At 53.2% G+C, this 16,356-nt stretch overlaps 1 long non-coding RNA gene across 1 annotated transcript; it reads left to right on the top strand.

Annotated features, from left to right (window-relative positions):
• The first annotated feature begins 3,247 nt into the window (after positions 1 to 3,247).
• Positions 3,248 to 5,460, top strand: LOC142432676 (uncharacterized). The gene is made up of 4 exons (XR_012780904.1): positions 3,248 to 3,383; positions 3,971 to 4,204; positions 4,977 to 5,012; positions 5,139 to 5,460. It is a non-coding gene; the product is annotated as an uncharacterized LOC142432676 (long non-coding RNA).
• The last annotated feature ends 10,896 nt before the right edge of the window (positions 5,461 to 16,356 follow it).

Genomic DNA, 16,356 nt, shown 5'->3' with positions numbered 1-16,356 from the left:
AGGGGGCAGGCTTAGGAGGTAGGCATGTTGGGGGTTGAACGTCTTCCAGCAGAGGTTCCTCCTAGGGTGGGCAGCCCAGCACCAGAACAGTTGTGGCCACGTACAGGGTGGGAGGGGGCGGCCAGGTTGTCACTCGTGGGCGTTTCTGTGAATGTAGACTGGAGATTTCCTGTGCACGGTCGTGTGTGTGTGTGTGTGTGTGCGCGCGCGCGCGCGCCTGCACAAGATGTCCCGGTGCTGAGTCCCCCAGTGCCAGTTTCTGGGGTTATGGTTGAGCTGGTGCGCGTGTGGGAAGGGCGTGTCTTCCAGGGGCCCCGTGCGGTGTAATCCCCACCCGGGGGTCTGTCTGGACAGGAGCACCCCTCCCCACTGCCAACCGGCTCCGCAGCTGGGCTCCCCTACAGTGACGCCCCACCCAGGCCTCCTGGAGGGCAGCAGAGGAAGGGAAGGGCGGCCGGCTCAGCTCCGCCTCCTCCCCGCCCGCGGGGCCCGGCCAGGGGCGGACGCCGGGCGGCCTTCCCACTTCCCGTCCAGCCACCGTCCCCTCCCCCGCTTCCTCTACTGGGGCGCTCGGCAGAGCCGGCGCGGTGGGGGTGCTGCACTGCACACCCGTGGGGTCAGGGGAGGCCGCCTGGGGGTGCTGGCGGCTAGGACCCCTTCTTCTTGGCAACGACCCCTCCCACTCTTCCCTAGGGGCACGGAGGGTGTGGCGCGCGGAGGGACACTTGGGTGACAGACAGAAGCCTCCCCACAATCTTCCATTGATTTCCCCAAGTTCCGCGGCTCCTCCTCCCCCGCTTCCCAGCGACGTGCCCTGGGCGGTCCCTCGCCCTCCATGCACCCCGCAGCATTTCTGGAGCGCCCACAGTGTGCAGCCGGGGCACGTTGCTGCCCTCGTGGAGCGGACTGACGGGAGAGGCCCACCGGGGATGTCATTTCGAAGTGTCCCACGTGCTGACCGGGGGCGGAGAGGACGGGCGGACGGGGCCCGAGCGCCCAGGTGGGGCGGCTGCGCACAGCAGGGCGGACTGCCTCGGGGAGGAGGGCGGCGACGCTGCCGGAGCGGCGGGCATTTGGGGGAGGCGGGCGGGAGCGAGAGGCGCCGTTCCCATGGCAACGGGGCCGGGTCTCCAAACACCGCCGGCGCCAGCAGAAAAGTCGGCGAGAGCAAGCACGGCCCCGCGGGGCGGCGGGGAGCCGAGCCGCGCGCACAGCCGGCCGGGGCGCTGGCTCTGCTCTACCAGAACCCAGTCAAAAAGAGCCCCCCCCCACGGGCAAATGGGGGGAAAATGTTAAAAACAAAGGGAATCACATTGTTAGTCCTCAGGAAAATGCAAATCAAAACCACTAGGAGCTCCCACTTCGCGCCCACGAGGCTGGCTCGCATAATAATAATCATAACATAATAATAAAACAACCGGCAAATAACAAGTGCGAGTGCTAGCGAGGATGCGGAGAAGTCAGTAGCTGCATCCATGTTGCTGCCAAACAGCCTGGCAATTCCTCAAAGGATGCTCCCCAGGCAGGACTGACGACGTGCGGCCTCACGCTCATCACAGAGGCTGAAAGAAGGAAACAAGCCAGGTGTCCATCGGCGATGATGGCTCTGCCATCGGGTGGAGTGTTACCTCCCTAAGCTGGTAAACATAAACGTGGATGCGCCTTGAAAACAGTAGGAGTGGAAGAAGTCAGATACAATGTATCTAGCTCTATGAATGGTCCGGAACTGGCAAATGCAGAGACAAAAGGTGGATTGGTAGTTGCTATGGGCCAGTGGGTTAACCTCGGGCTGTTACTGAAGGTGAGCTGTTAGAAACAGCAAAGTAGATCAAGCTTTCTACAACACCCCCCCCCCTCTGTAAAGACTTACCCACAGGGCCATGTCTACTCTGTCCTATCTCTCTCACTTGATAGGGACCCTAGAGGACAGGGTAGAACTGCCCCTGTAACTGTTGAGAGGGGGACGGGGCTGAGTAAAAAGCCTGGTTTTAATTCCTGGGGCAGTGGTGGTTTCAAACTGCTGGGCTTCAGATGGAAGCCCAATGCTTAGCCACTATGTCACAAGGGCTCCTGGCAAGGTCCTGTGAGTCAGAATCAATTCAGTAACAGCGAGTTGTTATTGTTTTAAGAAGCCAGGGAAGGCGAGGAAGAAGGAAGCTAGGTTACCGAAACTCAAGACAAAAAAATTCACTGCCAAAAAGTCGATTCTAACTCATGGAGACCCGGGATAAGGTAACATAGAAACTGTCCTGTGAGCTTTGAGACCCTACAAGACAAAAAATTCACTGCCAAAAAGTCGATTCTAACTCATGGAGACCCGGGATAAGGTAACATAGAAACATAGAAACTGTCCTGTGAGCTTTGAGACCGTACTGCTTTAGAAGAGTTACAAAGTTTCATTTTCCTCCTCTGAAAGGGGGTGGGGTGGTGGTGGGGTTCAACTGTTGACCTTAGGGTTTGCAGCCAGATGGGTAACCTAATGGACTCACCCTGAAAGGGTACCGGGAAATGAAAATGTTCATGAAATTGACTATAGTGATAGTCTGAGGATAAGTAAACAGAACCAACCAACCAATGAATCATATCCCCCAAATGGGGAAATTGTATGATGGGGGATGATATATTAATCACTCAAGGGGCTTAAAATAGAAGAGTAGGTCTGAAAGATCTAGAAGCAGAATGTTTAAACAGAAGGCAAGAGAGGGGCAAAGGCCCTGAGGAAGGAACAACCAGAGGCTCTGGAGAAAGGCTGCTAGAGTGGCTTGAGCAGATAGGGGGGGGGGGGTGAGGTCAGAAGGGAGGGACCAAGTCCGCTTGGGGTGAGGTGAGGATGAGGATGGGGGGCTTGGGGGGGCAATGGGGGAACCATGAGCGGGTTTGGAGTCAGAGAGAAGCAGGCTCTGTGTCAGTTTTGAGAAGTTTCCTTAGAACAGCGGTGGGCAAGGTCAGTCGGGGCTGGTAAAAAGACAGCGGGGATTCTGGGGTGTGGGGAAGCGGTGGGTGAGTGAGTGTGTGTGTCTGAGTGAGTGAGTGAGTGTGTCTGAGTGAGTGAGTGAGTGTGTGCACAGGGTTCAGACGGGGATGATCCCAGACCTGCAACCTCCTCTCTGGCTTCCAGTCTCCTTTGCCAGCCCACCCACCACAACACGTGGCTGCTTTGGAATACAGGGGGGTGGAGTGGGGGAAAGCGGTGGCTGGTTACCCACCACAGGTATCCTACAAATCTCCAGCCCAGCAGGGTGGGGCAGAGGCTGGAGGAGCTGGAGGCAGAAGCCGACTCCGCCCAAGGAGAGGCTGGTCACTCTCCGGCCTCTGCGGGTGCCAGCCCTCGGCCTGAAGCATCTTCCGCTGGCTCTCTTCTGGCCCACTCCGGAACCCCAATGGTATTTCCACTCCTCCTCCTGCCCCTCCCTCGGTTTCTTCTTCCTCTCCCTCCCCACCTTCCCTGGTTCTCTCCCCCTGATTAGTGGTTCTGCAACCCAAGAGATAAAAGAATGCTTCCAGCCAGCAGTCAGAATCCGGTCCCTGGTAGATCCGGTCCATCCCCCTTCCTCCCCACCCCGCCCCCACCCCCGCACACAGAGGCTGGGGCCTTGCGTAGCCCTTGCTAGAACTGGGTGAGGGAGTTGTCGGAATGGGGGCTGGGGTGGGCTTTTCCATTCCGCAGGAGCCCACTCCTCCCCACTGCAGTCAGGGACGTGAGGAAGTTGGGGACCCTGCAGCTCCTCCCCAGCCGGCGTGGAGGCGGGCTGCAGCTGGGTGCCGAGACTGCGCTTCCAGATCTTTCCTTTCAGAAGCTGTCATTAGGGGTAATTTTCTAAAGGCAACACAAAAAATTAAAACCCAAACAACACCGGGAGGGAAGCAGCAGCTGAAAGAGGGCGACAAGAGGGGGCAGTGGGGATTCCAGCCTGGATCTGGTGGGCAGAACAAGCCCCTCTTTCTCTCTTTTTCTCCCACCTCTCTCCAGGGAGCTGGGGGCTGCAGGCAAGAGGATCCATTAAGCAGCCTGCACTCCGCCTATCTCGTGGAGTCCTGTCTCCCCATCTTTGATATGGGGATTGTGCGTGAAGAAGGAGCCCCCCCCCCCCATGGAGCCCTGGCTGTGTGGGCTTGGGCTTGGGCAGGGGCAAAGATGTGGATTCCCACACAACCTCGTTTGCATTTTCTGGAAAATAGACCCAAGACACGCATGTCCAGGCCCGTGGGTATCTGAGGCTTGACTCCAGGAAGCCCCCGGCAGGGGGTGGAGGATTTTAGACCGGGAGGGAAGGAGGCCTGCATGGGGCGCCAAAGAGCAGGCGCCCGTGGGAACCGGAGCTCGGCTCCACGTGGATCTAGCGCGGCCGGGTGTGTGCCCTGGTGGGTCCCTGGGAGGGACCCCGGCTGCGGCAAGGGCGCGAGAACCCAGCCAGGGAGTCAACCTCCAGCCTCCCTGGCCCCATCTTTCCCCGCCCCCACCCCACCGCCTTGCGTGGGAGGCGCCCAGACTGAAGGAGCCCTCATCATGGAGAGTTCAAGGTGCATCCAGCGCTCCACTAATTCTCCAGGCAAACCGGGAGAGAGTCAGCAGGGCTTCTCCCGTGTTACAGGAGGGAAACCGAGGCTGGGGAGGCACCGAGGGTCTGCCAGGCGTGACCCATTGACCACCTGCCTAGATCACAGATACTCATTCGGAGGATGGAGGGGGGAGTTACCTAGAGGAGGCCAGGGGTGGGGGTGGGGGGTTGTTAAGAAGGTTGGGATTCTCACCTTGGCATTCACATCAGTGGACTCCAAGCACCAACCCCGGCTCCCTCTGGCCGAGAGAGTACTCTTTCTAGGCATGCCAGGGATTGGAACTCAGGCAGCGGCCCTGGTCACCCATGAATGAAATTCCTAGGATGGGGCCACTCAGGGCAGGTGTGTGGGCCAGTCCCTGTGACATTCATATGAAACTGAGCCCAGTTTGGTGCCCCTTCCATACCCCCTTGCAGGGCTCCTTCTTGCCTCAAGCACCCACCTCTTACCAGGTGAGTCAGTTTATTGTGCCAACCTGGCTGATAAACACATGTGGGGTTAATTGAAGGGTGGAGGGATAAATGGCTCAGTGAGCCTCGCCTTTCTAGTTCTCAGGTCTCTTGCTTTCTGATGTTCAGACCAGGGTGCAGCTGCCTTAGCCAGTTCCCTGCTTCAGCTGGCAAGGCTCACTTCCTGCAAGACATCCCCGAGGAGAAGCCGCATGGACCTACCCTGATGCAGCCCTCAGTGCTGTAGCAGCCGTGTGGAGACCCCTGCCTGCACTGAGATGTGTACACACTCACTGATTCAGCTTTCCTCCTACAGTCGGCATCATTACATCTGTTTTGAGAGATGGAGGAGGACTTTGTGAATTGGTGTCGGACATATGGGTTAATGGGTTAATGTTGGACTTGTGGGCTTGGGCAGCACTGGGTTGGGATGTTTTCTTGATGCGCACTTCGCCTTTATATAAAACTCTCTCTTGTACATGAGTTTCTGTGGCTTTGTCTCTCTAAAGTACCCAGATTCACACACCAGGGCATCCTGGTGTCTCTCATGTCTTGGATACCCTAAATGCCTTCACGTCCTTAATCCAGAACTGGCTGAAGAGAGACCCAGCATTCTGCCTCTGTGTCCCTGGTGAATCCTCCCAGGCAATGCAGAAGAGAAAATGGGCTCAGAGCAATGAGGCCACGTGCCCGAGGACACCTCCGAATGCCTGGCATTGTGCTCCCCCACCTCTTCTCTCCAAAGCCCTCTCCTTGTTGGCAGAGGAAGGAGCTTCCAAGGTCCCTGTCTCGAACTGGTGCTGTCACAATACCACAGACTGGGAGGGAATTCATTCTCTCTCACATTTCTGGGGCCAGAAGTTCAAAGGGCTGGAAGCACTGAGGGCAAGTCAATTCCATTTCTCCCAGCTTCTGGGGCTGCTGACAAGCCTTGGCTTGTAGTCCCACCACTCACGCCAATCCCTGCTTCCACTGACCTTCTCTTCCTGTCCTTGCCAAACCTCGTGCTTTATTTGCATTTGGACCTACGCCCTGGTAGCATCAGGGTTTCTGAGTTGGGCTGCTAACCTCAAGGTCACCAGTTTGAAACCACCAGCCACTCAACGGGAGAATGGTGAAATCAACAGTCTCACATCTCATAGAACGGTCACAAGGCGGGGATGCGTCAACCAGGGTGCAGTATAGCACCGATGAAACACACAACGTTCCTCTGGTTCTTTGCTCCCTCACCTCCCACTTCCATGACCCCAGTCCTGCCTTTCAGTTCTGGCTAGGGGGGAGCATGTACACTGGTACAGATAAGAACTCACAACACATGGAATCCAGGTCAGATAAGCCCCTGAGGAACAGAAATGGGAGTAATAATCATACCAGGAGGGTAGGGGAAGGGGAAGAAAGGGAACTGCTAGTCACATAACCTCACCCCAGGGGTGAAGGGAGACAGCAGTCCATGTAAGATATGAAACTAATAATTTGTAATTTATCTAGGAGTCACAGGGTGGGGGAGGGAGAGAAAAAAGAGGAGCCGATACCAAGTATTCAAGTAGAAAGAAAACGTTTTGGAAACAATGATGGCAACATATGTACAAATGTGCTTGATACAATGGATGTGTGGGTCACAATAAGAGCTGTAAAAGCCCCCAATAAAATGATTTATATTAAAAAAAAAAAGGTGGACAGTCTCAGAAACTGGCAGGCCAGTGCTCCCCTGTCCTCTGGGGTCCACGTGAGTGAGAATGGCTGAGTAGCCATCAGGGTCTCCTCTCAAGGTCCTACCCTTAAATCACATCTGCAGTCCCCCTTTTCTCAAACCAGATCACAGATTCTGGGGGCCAGGGCATATGCCAGAGAGGACATGTTTTTGGGGGACACAAGAGGACCCTAAGGTCCTACCTTCCCACTGGGCAGTGCTGTTCACACACTCCTTTTTAGTTTACTCACAGTGCTGGGGCGTGGCCCCTTTCCAGGATCACCAGCCCCCCACCTCAGGACCTGTGCACATGCTGATCCACCTTCCTGGTGCCCCCGTTCCAGCCCGTCACCACTCTCAGCCCCTTCTCCCAGCATCCACTCCGCCTCCCCGATGGGCCAAATGCCCACTGGAGATTTCTGGTGATCTTTTAAAACCTCGTCACCGAGGGCAGGGTATCTTGCTTCACTGTTGTGTCTCTGGCTTTTAGAACACTGCCTGGCGAGCTGTGGCTGCTCAATTGGCATAAGCTGAAGATGACCCCCTGTGTTGTGACCTGACGCCTCGAGGGTCTTCAGAGAGTGTGCAGTCTGTGGGCCAAGGATGAGGGGAAGCTGGGCCTGGTTTTCCACCTAGTACTTACAGTTCCTGTGTTGGACACACGATGGCAGCAGAGGCTCACAGGACTAACAAGAGGCTCCCGGCTCCAGTTTCCAGCAGGTTCTGCCTGGCGCTTTTAAGACCCCTGGTCCCAAGTTGAAAGATTGGGGATCTTGTTCGCCTCTCCCGCCTCAAGGTCACTTCTAAGGATACATGTCCAGGTGCCCTGGGGGCTGCTAACTTTGAGGTCGAAGGTTCAAACCCACTAGCCACACCCAGGGTGAAAGATGAGGCTGTCCGCTTCTGTAAAGATTTACAGCCACAAACCCTGGGGGGGCGGTTCTGTTTGCCCTGTGGGGGCACTATGAGTTAGTATGGGCTCAATGGCAGTGAGTTGTGACTTGGATATTTAGTCTACCACTTGTCTTACTGTAGTGGCTTGTGTTTTAGGGTACAAAAGAGACCCCAATCTCAAATATCATTTAAAGACAAACTTTATGAAGTCTTACACGGGACAAAGACAGAGACCCATCATCTAGACGAGGGAGCCCGTTCGCACAGGTCACCATAGTCAAGGGCTTGCTGCCATAGAGCTTTACGGGCTTCACAAAGGACACAGGAGGGCAAAGGAAACGTAGATAGGCATGCTTGGCATCAAATCAGTACCGTGCAGTTACAGGTGGGACCGTGGAACCGGGCACAGAACCATGATGGCGACATGCACAGCAGAACCCCAGCACTCCGGACATAATCGGATTTCCACCGAAATGTCGAAAACATTGAGCATCGGAGCTGGAACAAAACACGGGAATCCGACCCGACACACGTGATTCTTATAAACACAAGCAGTTCGCGTTTGGGTCGCTCGTTAGTTGGCGTTGTTAGTATGCGTTGTTTAAACCTTTTGCGGCTGTGTTCCAAGTGTTTTGCTATCATTTTCTTAGTTTTTGTGGCTTCTTGTGATGTTTTTGGATAAAAACATGGGTCCTAAGAAAGAGTTTTTTGAAGAGTCATCATGATAAAGAACTGGGTAACCGTGTTATTGATATTGGTGATGACAGTTTAGTAAACGGGTTTAGAAAACGGTAAAGGAAGGAACCGCCAACAGCAGACCACGTTAGACATTTTATTTGAGAGAAAGCCAGCCAGGTCCTAGTGAAAAAAAGTCGAAGAAGGAAAAAAATCTCCTGAAAAGCTGCTACCAGTTGATTTTATGGAAAGGGATTCCCCTTCCAGACAGTGACTCTCTCTCCATCCTTCCTCTCCACATCCGTGTCCACAGATCCAGATCCTCATCATGCTCCAGGTATGGGCCACACTGTAGTTGCTCATTTTAAAAAAATGTTGTGTCTCTTATTTAAGTTATATTATTTAACTCTGAGCTTATTTGCTTTGAAATGTCTGCGTCATGTTTTGTATAGAAAGGCAAGGTTAGGATAAAAACTTGGCGGCCGGGAATGGATTAATCCGTTTTCGGTTGTTTCTTATGGGAAACATTGATTTGGAAATCGACTGCACCGCATCTGGACGCTCCTAGAATGGATCAGCGTCGAGGTCCGGGGTTCTACTGTGCCTGATGTGGAAGCTTACAAGATTGGCCCAGGCTTTCTGACCAAGGCAGTCGTGGCGTGACTGACTGGGCATGACTCATGGCTCTGAGCCCCAGTACTGCATCAAGGGCACGCCTCGACGGGAGACTGCCCTTCCTTGGGCTGGCTAGAGAGCAGTGGAGGCGATCCACTTTCCAGGGCACTCTGCTGAGGGCAGGGCTGTGCCCAGCCCTGGTTGATGCTCAGGAGGAATTCGATGGAGGCGGAATCTCCGTGGCGACTCTGCAAGTGCATTTTGGGCTTCCGCTGTCACCCACAGCCTTCCACGAAGGACGGGTCCAGAATGGAAGCGCTCACATATTTGCATGCTGCTGAGATGCTGAAACCGTGCCAGCTGTATTTCAAAGAGCAGGGTCGTCGACGGTGGGCAGGGTTCCGCAGAGCTTCCAGACTAAGACAGACTAGAAAGGGACAGTGAACCACTTCTGAGAGGAGATAGAGCCCCAGAAGATGAGCTCCTCAGATTGGAAGGCCCCAGAAGATGCCTTCTCAGAACACAGTGGGGCACCAATGGGCACAAACATAGCAACAGGTGGGAGAATGGTGCGGGGGCCGGGAGAGTTTCAGCCTCTTGTAGCTGGTGAGTAAGAACTGACCTGATGTCACCTAACCGCAGCACCACCTTGTTGCCAGTGGGGGCAGGCGGTGCAGTGATGGAATTCTCAACTTCCCAGAGAGAGCCCCAGTTTCCGTCTCCCACCAGTGTTCGTCTCCCAGCTACCCACTTCCCGTCGGTGGCAGCTTGCATGTTGCCTTGACCTGAACTGGTTTTAGGGGAGCTCCCATCCTGACATAGGCTAGGAAGAAAGGCCAGGTGATCTACTTCCCGATCTATTGTTCTTTGGTGCGGACTCCGAAGGACCCTCTGTACAACAACACAGTGCCAGGGCCTGTGCCAACCTCACCGCTGTTATGCGTGATGTCCTTCCCCAGGGAACGGTCTCTCCTGACAGCGTGTCCATAGTCCGCGAGGCAGTCTTGTCTTCGTCACTACTAAGGAGCATTGGCTGTACTTCCAAGACCGACTTCCTTGTTCTTCCGGCAGTCCACAGTGCTTTCAACTGTCTGCCCGGCACCACGACTCAAGTGCGCCGATTCTCTTTGCGTTTTCCTTATTCAACAGTGTCCAACTTTCACGTCCATAGGAGGCAATTAAAAATACCAGGGCCCCGGCTATCAAAAGATACAGCGTCTGGGGTCTTAAAGGCTTGAAGGTAAACAAGCGGCCGTCTAGCTCAGAAGCAACAAAGCCCACATGGAAGAAGCACACCAGCCTGTGCGATCACAAGGTGTCGAAGGGATGAGGTATAAGCAGATCAAAAAAATCCTGTCACTGTGAATGAGGTGGGGAGTGTGGAGTGGAGACTCAAAGCCCATCTGTAGGCCACTGGACGTCCCCTTACAGAAGGGTCTCAGGGAGGAGACGAGCCAATCAGGATGTGATGTAGCAACGATGAAACATACAACTTTCCTCTAGTTCCTAAATGCTTCCTCCCCCCCCACCCGCCCCACACTATCATGATCCCAATTTTACCTTACAAATCTAGCTAGACCAGAGGATGTACACTGGTGCAGATAGGAACTGGAAACAGGGAATCCAGGCGGATGATCCCTTCAGGACCAGTGCAGAGAGGGGCGATACTGGGAGGGTGGAGGGAGGGTGGGATGAAAAGGGGGAACCAATTCCAAGGATCTACATGTGACCTCCTCCCTGGGGACAGACAAAAGAAAAGTGGGTAAAGGGAGACGTCGGACAGGGCAAGATATGACAAAATAATAATTTATATCAAGGGTTCATGAGGGAGCGGGGAGTGGGGAGCGGTAAGGGAGGGGGGAAAATGAGGAGCTGATGCCAGGGGCTTAAGTGGAGAGCAAATGTTTTGAGAATGATGAGGGCAATGAATGTACAAATGTGCTTTACACAATTTGATGTATATATGGATTGTGATAAGAGTTGTATGAGTCCCTAAAAATGACTAATAAATAAATAAATAGATAGATAAAATTAAAAAAAAAGAAACGTAAAAATTAAAGTGCTAAAATAAATAAATAAAACACCCTGGCGCGGGTCAGGCGCACTTTAGCCCTCAGAGTGACATCCATGCTCCTCAGTGCTTGAAAGTGCAGCAGATTGACCCAGTGCAGTGTGTTACTCAATCCCTTCTTCTTTTAAAAATCATTTTATTGGGGGCTCTTACATTTACTTTCTTCTTTTTTTTAACATTTAATTTCTTAACTGCTGCCTCCAGGAGCATTGGTTGTGGAGCCAAGCAAGCAAAATGAAATCCTCCATCATTTCAGGCTTCCCTCTTTATTGCGATGTTCCCCATTGGTCCAGCGGCGAGGACTTTGGTTTTCTGTACGTGGAGTCATAATCCACGTTGAAGGCTGCGATCCTTGATCTTCATCAGCCAGTGCTTCAAGTCCGCCTCTTTCTCATCAAGCGATGTCGTCATCTCCATACCTAAAGGTTGGGAATCAGCCTTCTTCCAGTCCAGCTGCTGTGCCGCTCTTCATCCAGCCCAGCTTCTGATGGTCTGTTTAGCATACAAGCTGAATAAGTTTTGTGAGAGGGTACAACCCTGATGTCCACCTTCCCTGACTTTAAACCAGGAACAGCCCTTTGCTCTGTTTACACACTGGCTCTTGATCCGCCCACAGGAGCACAAGGAAGGGCTCTGGAATTCCTGTTCTTCTGAGAGCTAGCCAGAGTTGGTTATGATCCACAGAGGCTGGGGGGGGGGGGCAGGGGGGCGGTCATACGCTTACAGACATCCTCCCTGAAGACAGCCAGTCACCAGACTACTCTAGGCCCCACTCCCTGCTGTGAAGGACAATGGACAGATGGGCAGTCATGGATTTGGTAGGTGGAGTTCACACCCCACTGATAATGGTCTCTATCAGTTGAGCCAGGGAACAGGCCAAACCTGCTCAGTGACATCCCAAGTTAGGCTGCTGTCCTGTATGAGGATCCACCCATCTTGCCTCATGTGTACCCCAGTCCCTCCTCTTCCTATTGCATGGATACCCCTAGACCACCCCCTCTCATTACTGTATTACCTACAGCACAACCCCTTCCTATGACGAATGTCCTCACCTGTAATTAGGGGGCTTGCATGTCCCCAGAGAATATAAAAGCCTTGGTTAGCATTAACTGTCTCTCTCCACGTGGACCGCCAAGCAGGGCTGAGGCGAGCATGCTACCATGACTGTGTCTGACTCCATTATTTCAATCTCTCCTCTATCGCTCATGCTCCCTAAGACTTTACTGTAAATCTTTGCTTACTATCGCCGTACAATTGCACCTACCGGACCCGTGATGACGTGTTAGGGGCAGGTGCCCTGGCAAGAGGCCAGTGTCCTCGCACAGTCAGTCAGTAACCCACTCTTTCTGGTGCTCTCTGCTTTGAACCGAGAGCCGAGAGCACACTCCATGTGCTCTTGATGGCGGCTGGACTAGCTGGCCGGTCCCTGTCAGCACTTTGATTCGCATGAGATCTCAATGATACCGTTTGATGATTCGGGCATGGTGGTGGGTCACCTTTCTTTGGTAATGGGCCCAAAAAAAGGCCCTCTCCCAGCCAGCTGGCCAGGTAGCTGTCTTGACGATGTCTCGACGAAGTGAGGGAGCGCTTCCAGTGCTTCGTGCCCTTGCTGTGACATCTCAGTGGGCGCTCCATCAATTCTGGAGCCTTGTTTGTGGCGAATGCGGCTTGAGCTTCTTCCTTCCCATCATCGGTCCCTGCGCACAGGCGCTGCCTCTGACATGCTGGAACAGTTCCCGAGTCCTTTTGGCCACAGTGTTACCGCGTCTTCTTCCCCTCTTCTTTGGTTGCTTCCTGCACTGTTCACTAGTTCGCCATTGTCGTAGGTTCTGCTTCTCGGGACCCTATCTATTGGCAACAGTGAAATACCACTCGGGCCAGCGCCGTCCTCACTGATGTTCTCCTCTTGCAACTTCACGGCCTCAAGTTTTTCTCCGGTTCTCTCAGCTGGAGACATGTGAGCGTGTTCTGCCTTTCTGGTTTTCTTCTTTCTTTTTTTTAAACGTTTTATTAGGGACTCATACAACTCTTATCACAATCCATACGTATTCGTACATCAGCCTTTCTGGTTTTCTAACTGGAGGTCGTCTCGCATTTTATTATGGTGCTTCGTCTTGGTGAGCCGCCCTTGGCAAGGTTGTTTGCCAAGCCTTTGACTTCATGATCTCCTCCATTTGCTTCAGCTGGTCTACGATCAAGAACAAGTTTCAGACACCCACTGATATCTTTTATTTCTTCCCCGTCTGTTTTTTTTTTTTGTATCCAAAATGGCTTTATTGGGATGGCTTCCCCCTCATCTTGAGTCAAGGTCTTGTAGGACTGCGTCCGTCTGAAGGCGCCTTCGGTGAGCCTAGCTTTCCACCCTGTAGGCTGACAGAGGGCAGTAGAGCAGCCAGCACACAAAACTCCTGTTGGTGCCTGGCTGAAGACTGTGGTGATGGTCTTCACATCCGGGAAGTAGGACCTGGCTCTGCCCCACATGCTTCCTGTTTCCTCTTCTCTTCTGGAGAGGGATGAGGGAGACCCTTGGTGAGAGGCTTGATGGAGTGGGGAGCTTGTCACCGCCGGAAAGGCTCTTTCCTGTCTCTCTTTGTGGGTGATGATCCTGGTGTCCTCCCACATCGCCTCGGGTCTTCTGTTATGAGTGGCCAACGCGTCATGTCCCTTCTTGAGATGTTCTTGAAACCCAGGTGGCCTAGGCTCAAGGTCACAGGTTGGTTTGCATGGAGCTGCGTTAATTTCCTTCAGCTTTAACAGATCAGTAATTGATGGTCTGTTCTACAGTCGGCCCCTGGCCTGGGTTTAGCTGCTGATCTTCACCTTCTCCATGGTCTCCTGTCACAGACGTAGTCCACTTGAGTTCTGTGCGTTCTGTCTGGAGAAGTCCGCATGTTAATAAAAGGTATTTGCATCTCTTTCTGCCATTTTTTCCGTGTCTCCATCACGGTGCACAGGAACGTGCTGGCCGACGCTCTCCAGAGCATCAATAATGCTGAGCAGCGAGGCAAGTAAGCGCCAAGTTCTTATCAGGCCGTGCTCCAAAGTCATTGTCCCGTTTCTAACTGTGATGATGAGGCCCGGCTACATTAGTGAATTTGAAATCACGGATGATCACAGAGCTGGGACACTTGGAGTGAACCTCACGGGCCGGTTAAACCAGTGTGGAGCGATCAGCCCGAGACCTGACGTGCAGCTCACAGATCCAGAAACGTGGCAGAACAACCTGCTCCCTTCCCGCCACTTTGGTTTCATTGTGCTGACAGCCACCACTGGCATCGTGGACCACGAGGACGCCAGGCGAAAACACACGGGAGGGACAATCCTGGGCTGCTTTTTCCAGGGATGGAACGCATCGAAACAAAACGCCGAGTGGAAAAAAAGAAAAGAAAAAAGGCATTTGCTTTACATAAGTGGTTAGTCTTGCAAAATATTATCACGTGACTCCCAGCTTACGGTGTCGATCACCAAGATTCTAGTTTCCAACGACTGTGCCTTCCTCTCTGTTTTGAACTATGGCATTCCGATCACCAGTCATTATCAATGCATCTTGGTGACATGCTGGATCCATGCCAGACTGAAGAAGCTGGTAGAAGTCTTCATTTCTTCATGCCTGGCTTTGGTGGTTGGTGCATAGATTTGAATAACAGTTGCCTCGATTGGCTTTCCTTGAAGGCCGAGAAGCAGAATCCTCTCACAGACAGCACTGTACTTCAAGAATGTCCTGTTAGGACACTGACTCCAGGCCGTCCCCCTGGAGCTTACCGTGCCCAGCACAGTAAACCGCACGATTTTCCACTGAAAACACCAGGCTAGTTCACTCCCTAGTGCCGCGCATGTCGACCTTGAGTTCCTTACCATTTCTGACAACTTCCAATATTCCTCGATTCACATTTTATTCATTCAGAGTTCCTCGTATTAATAGATTTTATCGCAGCTGCCGCTTCTTATTTTGAGCTGTGCCCCATTGGCCAAGGAAGGTTCTGAAAGGTCTACTTCATGCACATCCCTGTGGCGGACTCTACTTTGAGCTGGAAAGGTGGGGGGTTGGTTACTCATCGTGAGGCTGCTAACCTTGGGATCAGTAGTTCAAACACACCAGCTGTCCCTCGGGAAAATGACTGGGGCTCTCCCTCCTAGGAGAGTTGTTGGGCTGGAAAGCCATAGGAGTAGCCCTGCCCTGCCCTGCCCTCCAGGGTTGCTGTGAGCCAGAAGTACTTGATGGCACTGAGTTTGTTTGCAGGTGCTTTGAGAAGACAGGTCTTCCTCAGTGATGTGTTAAGTGCCTTCCACCCTGAGGGGGCTCATCTCCTGGCATTAGCCCTGATAATGTCCTACCTGTGTTTTGCTGCTCTCCATAAAGTGTCCCCCGTGACCAATTCCGCTGGAGTGAACCGCCAGTTCCTTCTTCCTCGGCTGCTCTCAGGTTGGAAGCTCTGCCGAAATCTGCCCACCGTGGGTGACTCTGCTGGTATCTCAAGCAGTAGTGACATCGCTTCCAGCACTAAGGCGGCAACGTGACAAACTGACAGACAAGTGGTGGCGCCCTGGTGTTGCCGTGGGTCACAACCACTGAGCTGCTTAGCCACAAGGGTGGTGGTTCGAGACCACAAGCCGCTCTGTAGGAGAAAAGATGAGGTTTTCGACTCCCTGGTCTCGGAACCCCACAGAGACATGTCTGCTCTGTTCAGGGGGTCCCTCTCCATGGCAATACGTTTGAGACCCCCCCCCGAATAAGAGCCCTTGGAAACCCCGTGGACCACAGTGGCCTGATCCACATCCAGCCGTGGGGACAGCCTAGGACAGGGCAGCGTGTTGTCCTGTAGTGAATGGGATTGTCAAGCACCACCTGCTACTATGACCACTGTTTAAAGCATTTTAACCTCCGCATAGCAGCCCTCTGTGTCACTAAGTTTGGAGCCCCCAAGAAGACCATCCTGCGATGAAATTCAAGAGCATATGTATTTGCAGGGTAACCTGAGCAAGTGTTCCCGGGGACTGACTGATGAGAGAGAGGAGACCTGCAGGGGGCACCGAGGGGCAGATTCCACCCTGGGGAACTGGGGAGATGCCCAGCACACCCTGCAGACAAGTGTTTCCCCAGGGACAAGAGAGCAGAGCCATTTATATGCAATTCTCACTTCCAAAGACCCAGCAGTGTGCTCAGGCTGCTGGTCTGGCAGGTGGGACCGGCAAGCTCCAGGCTCAAGGCGCTGTTTGCGGCTTTTTTCACGTTTTTATTGTTGATTTTTGGTGACAAGAGACCTTGTAAAAGAAGCACTATTACAGCCCTGTCTATCTGTATAATCCAGAGACAAGGATTTATTCTTCAAGGGCGTGCTGAGTCATTCCACCACCAGGAACACAAACTTACCCCCCACCTCGAACTTCTCTTAACCTTGCAA

This window comes from Tenrec ecaudatus, chromosome 1, assembly GCF_050624435.1.
Source record: "Tenrec ecaudatus isolate mTenEca1 chromosome 1, mTenEca1.hap1, whole genome shotgun sequence".
In the NCBI taxonomy this organism is placed as follows: domain Eukaryota; kingdom Metazoa; phylum Chordata; class Mammalia; order Afrosoricida; family Tenrecidae; genus Tenrec; species Tenrec ecaudatus.
This window is presented reverse-complemented; position numbering and strand designations above follow the sequence as displayed.